This window comes from Amblyomma americanum, chromosome 8 (genome assembly GCF_052857255.1).
Source record: "Amblyomma americanum isolate KBUSLIRL-KWMA chromosome 8, ASM5285725v1, whole genome shotgun sequence".
Classification (NCBI taxonomy): Eukaryota; Metazoa; Arthropoda; class Arachnida; order Ixodida; family Ixodidae; genus Amblyomma; species Amblyomma americanum.
The window spans coordinates 129678719-129686084 of record NC_135504.1 but is presented as its reverse complement, the minus strand read 5'-3'; positions in this window follow the sequence as shown (position 1 = coordinate 129686084).

Sequence of the window (7366 nt, the reverse complement as noted above, 5' to 3'; positions counted from 1 at the left end):
CTAGTTTCGATCTAAAACGATGTATCCCGTTGTTTTGAGCCGGAATACAAGTTTTCGGGCAGTTCTGAGAGAAGAAGTTTACACCTTTCTCTCGTCTACTCTTCGACGACTTGTAAAATCAATGCTCGTGAATCTTGCTAGTTTCGATCTACAACGATGTATCTCGTTGTTTTGAGCTGGAATAGAAGTTTTCGCGCAGTTCTGAGAGAAAAAGTTTACACCTTTCTCTCGTCTACTCTTCGAGGACTTGTAAAATCGATGCTCTTGAATCTTGCTAGTTTCGATCTAAAACGATGAATCCTGTTGTTTTGAGCCGGAATACAAGTTTTCGCGCAGTTCTGAGAGAAAAAGTTTACACCTTTATCTCGTCTACTCTTCGAAGACTTGAAAAATCGATGCCCGTGAATCTTGCTAGTTTCAATCTAAAACGATGTATCTCGTTGTTTTGAGCCGTAATACAAGTTTTCGCGCAGTTCTGAGAGAAAAAGTTTACACCTTTATCTCGTCTACTCTTCGAAGACTTGAAAAATCGATGCTCGTGAATCTTGCTAGTTTCGATCTAAAACGATGTATCCCGTTGTTTTGAGCCGGAATACAAGTTTTCGGGCAGTTCTGAGAGAAAAAGATTACACCTTTCTCTCGTCTACTCTTCGACGACTTGTAAAATCGATGCTCGTGAATCTTGCTAGTTTCGATCTAAAACGATGTATCCCGTTTTTTTGAGCCGGTATACAAGTTTTCGCGCAGTTCTGAGAAAAAAAGTTTACACCTTTCCCTCGTGTACTCATCGACGACTTGTAAAAGCGATGCTCGTGAATCTTGCTAGTTTCGATCTAAAACGATGTATCCCGTTGTTTTGAGCCGGAATACAAGTTTTCGTGCAGTTCTGAGAGAAAAAGTTTACACCTTTCTCTCGGCTACTCTTCGAGGACTTGTAAAATCGATGCTCGTGAATCTTGCTAGTTTCGATCTAAAACGATGAATCCTGTTGTTTTGAGCCGGAATACAAGTTTTCGCGCAGTTCTGAGAAAAAAAGTTTACACCTTTCCCTCGTGTACTCATCGACGACTTGTAAAAGCGATGCTCGTGAATCTTGCTAGTTTCGATCTAAAACGATGTATCCCGTTGTTTTGAGCCGGAATACAAGTTTTCGTGCAGTTCTGAGAAAAAAAGTTTACACTTTTCTCTCGTCTACTCTTCGAGGACTTGTAAAATCGATGCTCGTGAATCTTGCTAGTTTCGATCTAAAACGATGAATCCTGTTGTTTTGAGCCGGAATACAAGTTTTCGCGCAGTTCTGAGAGAAAAAGTTTACACCTTTCTCTCGTCTACTCTTCGACGACTTGTAAAATCGATGCTCGTGAATCTTGCTAGTTTCGATCTAAAACGATGTATCCCGTTGTTGTGAGCCGGATTACAAGTTTTCGTGCAGTTCTGAGAGAAAAAGTTTACACCTTTCTCGTCTACTCTTCGACGACTTGTAAAATCGATGCTCGTGAATCTTGCTAGTTTCGATCTAAAACGATGTATTCCGCTGTTTTGAGCCGGAATACAAGTTTTCGCTCAGTTTTGAGAGAAAAAGTTTACACCTTTATCTCGTCTACTCTTCGAAGACTTGAAAAATCGATGCCCGTGAATCTTGCTAGTTTCGATCTAAAACGATGTATCTCGTTGTTTTGAGCCGTAATACAAGTTTTCGCGCAGTTCTGAGAGAAAAAGTTTACACCTTTATCTCGTCTACTCTTCGAAGACTTGAAAAATCGATGCTCGTGAATCTTGCTAGTTTCGATCTAAAACGATGTATCCCGTTGTTTTGAGCCGGAATACAAGTTTTCGGGCAGTTCTGAGAGAAAAAGTTTACACCTTTCTCTCGTCTACTCTTCGACGACTTGTAAAATCGATGCTCGTGAATCTTGCTAGTTTCGATCCTAAACGATGTATCCCGTTTTTTTGAGCCGGTATACAAGTTTTCGCGCAGTTCTGAGAAAAAAAGTTTACACCTTTCCCTCGTGTACTCATCGACGACTTGTAAAAGCGATGCTCGTGAATCTTGCTAGTTTCGATCTAAAACGATGTATCCCGTTGTTTTGAGCCGGAATACAAGTTTTCGTGCAGTTCTGAGAGAAAAAGTTTACACCTTTCTCTCGGCTACTCTTCGAGGACTTGTAAAATCGATGCTCGTGAATCTTGCTAGTTTCGATCTAAAACGATGAATCCTGTTGTTTTGAGCCGGAATACAAGTTTTCGCGCAGTTCTGAGAGAAAAAGTTTACACCTTTCTCTCGTCTACTCTTCGACGACTTGTAAAATCGATGCTCGTGAATCTTGCTAGTTTCGATCTAAAACGATGTATCTCGTTGTTTTGAGCCGTAATACAAGTTTTCGCGCAGTTCTGAGAGAAAAAGTTTACACCTTTATCTCGTCTACTCTTCGAAGACTTGAAAAATCGATGCTCTTGAATCTTGCTAGTTTCGATCTAAAACGATGTATCCCGTTGTTTTGAGGACGGAATACAAGTTTTCGGGCAGTTCTGAGAGAAAAAGTTTACACCTTTCTCTCGTCTACTCTTCGACGACTTGTAAAATCGATGCTCGTGAATCTTGCTAGTTTCGATCTAAAACGATGTATCCCGTTTTTTTTTTGAGCTGGAATAGAAGTTTTCGCGCAGTTCTGAGAAAAAAAGTTTACACCTTTCCCTCGTGTACTCATCGACGACTTGTAAAAGCGATGCTCGTGAATCTTGCTAGTTTCGATCTAAAACGATGTATCCCGTTGTTTTGAGCCGGAATACAAGTTTTCGTGCAGTTCTGAGAGAAAAAGTTTACACCTTTCTCTCGTCTACTCTTCGAGGACTTGTAAAATCGATGCTCGTGAATCTTGCTAGTTTCGATCTAAAACGATGAATCCTGTTGTTTTGAGCCGGAATACAAGTTTTCGCGCAGTTCTGAGAGAAAAAGTTTACACCTTTCTCTCGTCTACTATTCGACGACTTGTAAAATCGATGCTCGTGAATCTTGCTAGTTTCGATCTAAAACGATGTATCCCGTTTTTTTGAGCCGGTATACAAGTTTTCGCGCAGTTCTGAGAAAAAAAGTTTACACCTTTCCCTCGTGTACTCATCGACGACTTGTAAAAGCGATGCTCGTGAATCTTGCTAGTTTCGATCTAAAACGATGTATCCCGTTGTTTTGAGCCGGAATACAAGTTTTCGTGCAGTTCTGAGAGAAAAAGTTTACACCTTTCTCTCGTCTACTCTTCGAGGACTTGTAAAATCGATGCTCGTGAATCTTGCTAGTTTCGATCTAAAACGATGAATCCTGTTGTTTTGAGCCGGAATACAACTTTTCGCGCATTTCTGAGAGAAAAAGTTTACACCTTTCGCTCGTCTACTCTTCGACGACTTGTAAAATCGATGCTCGTGAATCTTGCTAGTTTCGATCTAAAACGATGTATCCTTTGTTGTGAGCCGGATTACAAGTTTTCGTGCAGTTCTGAGAGAAAAAGTTTACACCTTTCTCGTCTACTCTTCGAAGACTTGAAAAATCGATGCCCGTGAATCTTGCTAGTTTCGATCTAAAACGATCTATCTCGTTGTTTTGAGCCGTAATACAAGTTTTCGCGCAGTTCTGAGAGAAAAAGTTTACACCTTTATCTCGTCTACTCTTCGAAGACTTGAATAATCGATGCTCGTGAATCTTGCTAGTTTCGATCTAAAACGATGTATCCCGTTGTTTTGAGCCGGAATACAAGTTTTCGGGCAGTTCTGAGAGAAAAAGTTTACACCTTTCTCTCGTCTACTCTTCGACGACTTGTAAAATCGATGCTCGTGAATCTTGCTAGTTTCGATCTAAAACGATGTATCCCGTTTTTTTTGAGCTGGAATAGAAGTTTTCGCGCAGTTCTGAGAAAAAAAGTTTACACCTTTCCCTCGTGTACTCTTCGACGACTTGTAAAAGCGATGCTCGTGAATCTTGCTAGTTTCGATCTAAAACGATGTATCCCGTTGTTTTGAGCCGGAATACAAGTTTTCGTGCAGTTCTGAGAGAAAAAGTTTACACCTTTCTCTCGTCTACTCTTCGAGGACTTGTAAAATCGATGCTCGTGAATCTTGCTAGTTTCGATCTAAAACGATGAATCCTGTTGTTTTGAGCCGGAATACAAGTTTTCGCGCAGTTCTGAGAGAAAAAGTTTACACCTTTCTCTCGTCTACTATTCGACGACTTGTAAAATCGATGCTCGTGAATCTTGCTAGTTTCGATCTAAAACGATGTATCCCGTTTTTTTGAGCCGGTATACAAGTTTTCGCGCAGTTCTGAGAAAAAAAGTTTACACCTTTCCCTCGTGTACTCATCGACGACTTGTAAAAGCGATGCTCGTGAATCTTGCTAGTTTCGATCTAAAACGATGTATCCCGTTGTTTTGAGCCGGAATACAAGTTTTCGTGCAGTTCTGAGAGAAAAATTTTACACCTTTCTCTCGTCTACTCTTCGAGGACTTGTAAAATCGATGCTCGTGAATCTTGCTAGTTTCGATCTAAAACGATGAATCCTGTTGTTTTGAGCCGGAATACAAGTTTTCGCGCAGTTCTGAGAGAAAAAGTTTACATCGTTCTCTCGTCTACTCTTCGACGACTTGTAAAATCGATGCTCGTGAATCTTGCTAGTTTCGATCTAAAACGATGTATCCCGTTGTTGTGAGCCGGATTAGAAGTTTTCGTGCAGTTCTGAGAGAAAAAGTTTACACCTTTCTCGTCTACTCTTCGACGACTTGTAAAACCGATGCTCGTGAATCTTGCTAGTTTCGATCTAAAACGATGTATTCCGCTGTTTTGAGCCGGAATACAAGTTTTCGCTCAGTTTTGAGAGAAAAAGTTTACACCTTTATCTCGTCTACTCTTCGAAGACTTGAAAAATCGATGCCCGTGAATCTTGCTAGTTTCGATCTAAAACGATGTATCTCGTTGTTTTGAGCCGTAATACAAGTTTTAGCGCAGTTCTGAGAGAAAAAGTTTACACCTTTATCTCGTCTACTCTTCGAAGACTTGAAAAATCGATGCTCGTGAATCTTGCGTTTCGATCTAAAACGATGTATCCCGTTTTTTTGAGCCGGTATACAAGTTTTCGCGCAGTTCTGAGAAAAAAAGTTTACACCTTTCCCTCGTGTACTCATCGACGACTTGTAAAAGCGATGCTCGTGAATCTTGCTAGTTTCGATCTAAAACGATGTATCCCGTTGTTTTGAGCCGGAATACAAGTTTTCGTGCAGTTCTGAGAGAAAAAGTTTACACCTTTCTCTCGTCTACTCTTCGAGGACTTGTAAAATCGATGCTCGTGAATCTTGCTAGTTTCGATCTAAAACGACGAATCCTGTTGTTTTGAGCCGGAATACAAGTTTTCGCGCAGTTCTGAGAGAAAAAGTTTACACCTTTCTCTCGTCTACTCTTCGAAGACTTGAAAAATCGATGCCCGTGAATCTTGCTAGTTTCGATCTAAAACGATGTATCTCGTTGTTTTGAGCCGTAATACAAGTTTTCGCGCAGTTCTGAGAGAAAAAGTTTACACCTTTATCTCGTCTACTCTTCGAAGACTTGAAAAATCGATGCTCGTGAATCTTGCTATTTTCGATCTACAACGATGTATCTCGTTGTTTTGAGCTGGAATAGAAGTTTTCGCGCAGTTCTGAGAGAAAAAGTTTACACCTTTCTCTCGTCTACTCTTCGAGGACTTGTAAAATCGATGCTCGTGAATCTTGCTAGTTTCGATCTAAAACGATGTATCCCGTTGTTTTGAGCCGGAATACAAGTTTTCGGGCAGTTCTGAGAGAAGAAGTTTACACCTTTCTCTCGTCTACTCTTCGACGACTTGTAAAATCAATGCTCGTGAATCTTGCTAGTTTCGATCTACAACGATGTATCTCGTTGTTTTGAGCTGGAATAGAAGTTTTCGCGCAGTTCTGAGAGAAAAAGTTTACACCTTTCTCTCGTCTACTCTTCGAGGACTTGTAAAATCGATGCTCGTGAATCTTGCTAGTTTCGATCTAAAACGATGAATCCTGTTGTTTTGAGCCGGAATACAAGTTTTCGCGCAGTTCTGAGAGAAAAAGTTTACACCGTTCTCTCGTCTACTCTTCGACGACTTGTAAAATCGATGCTCGTGAATCTTGCTAGTTTCGATCTAAAACGATGTATCCCGTTGTTGTGAGCCGGATTAGAAGTTTTCGTGCAGTTCTGAGAGAAAAAGTTTACACCTTTCTCGTCTACTCTTCGACGACTTGTAAAACCGATGCTCGTGAATCTTGCTAGTTTCGATCTAAAACGATGTATTCCGCTGTTTTGAGCCGGAATACAAGTTTTCGCTCAGTTTTGAGAGAAAAAGTTTACACCTTTATCTCGTCTACTCTTCGAAGACTTGAAAAATCGATGCCCGTGAATCTTGCTAGTTTCGATCTAAAACGATGTATCTCGTTGTTTTGAGCCGTAATACAAGTTTTAGCGCAGTTCTGAGAGAAAAAGTTTACACCTTTATCTCGTCTACTCTTCGAAGACTTGAAAAATCGATGCTCGTGAATCTTGCTAGTTTCGATCTAAAACGATGTATCCCGTTTTTTTGAGCCGGTATACAAGTTTTCGCGCAGTTCTGAGAAAAAAAGTTTACACCTTTCCCTCGTGTACTCATCGACGACTTGTAAAAGCGATGCTCGTGAATCTTGCTAGTTTCGATCTAAAACGATGTATCCCGTTGTTTTGAGCTGGAATACAAGTTTTCGTGCAGTTCTGAGAGAAAAAGTTTACACCTTTCTCTCGTCTACTCTTCGAGGACTTGTAAAATCGATGCTCGTGAATCTTGCTAGTTTCGATCTAAAACGACGAATCCTGTTGTTTTGAGCCGGAATACAAGTTTTCGCGCAGTTCTGAGAGAAAAAGTTTACACCTTTCTCTCGTCTACTCTTCGAAGACTTGAAAAATCGATGCCCGTGAATCTTGCTAGTTTCGATCTAAAACGATGTATCTCGTTGTTTTGAGCCGTAATACAAGTTTTCGCGCAGTTCTGAGAGAAAAAGTTTACACCTTTCTCTCGTCTACTATTCGACGACTTGTTAAATCGATGCTCGTGAATCTTGCTAGTTTCGATCTAAAACGATGTATCCCGTTGTTTTGAGCTGGAATAGAAGTTTTCGCGCAGTTCTGAGAGAAAAAGTTTACACCTTTCTCTCGTCTACTCTTCGAGGACTTGTAAAATCGATGCTCGTGAATCTTGCTAGTTTCGATCTAAAACGATGTATCCCGTTGTTTTGAGCCGGAATACAAGTTTTCGGGCAGTTCTGAGAGAAAAAGTTTACACCTTTCTCTCGTCTACTCTTCGACGACT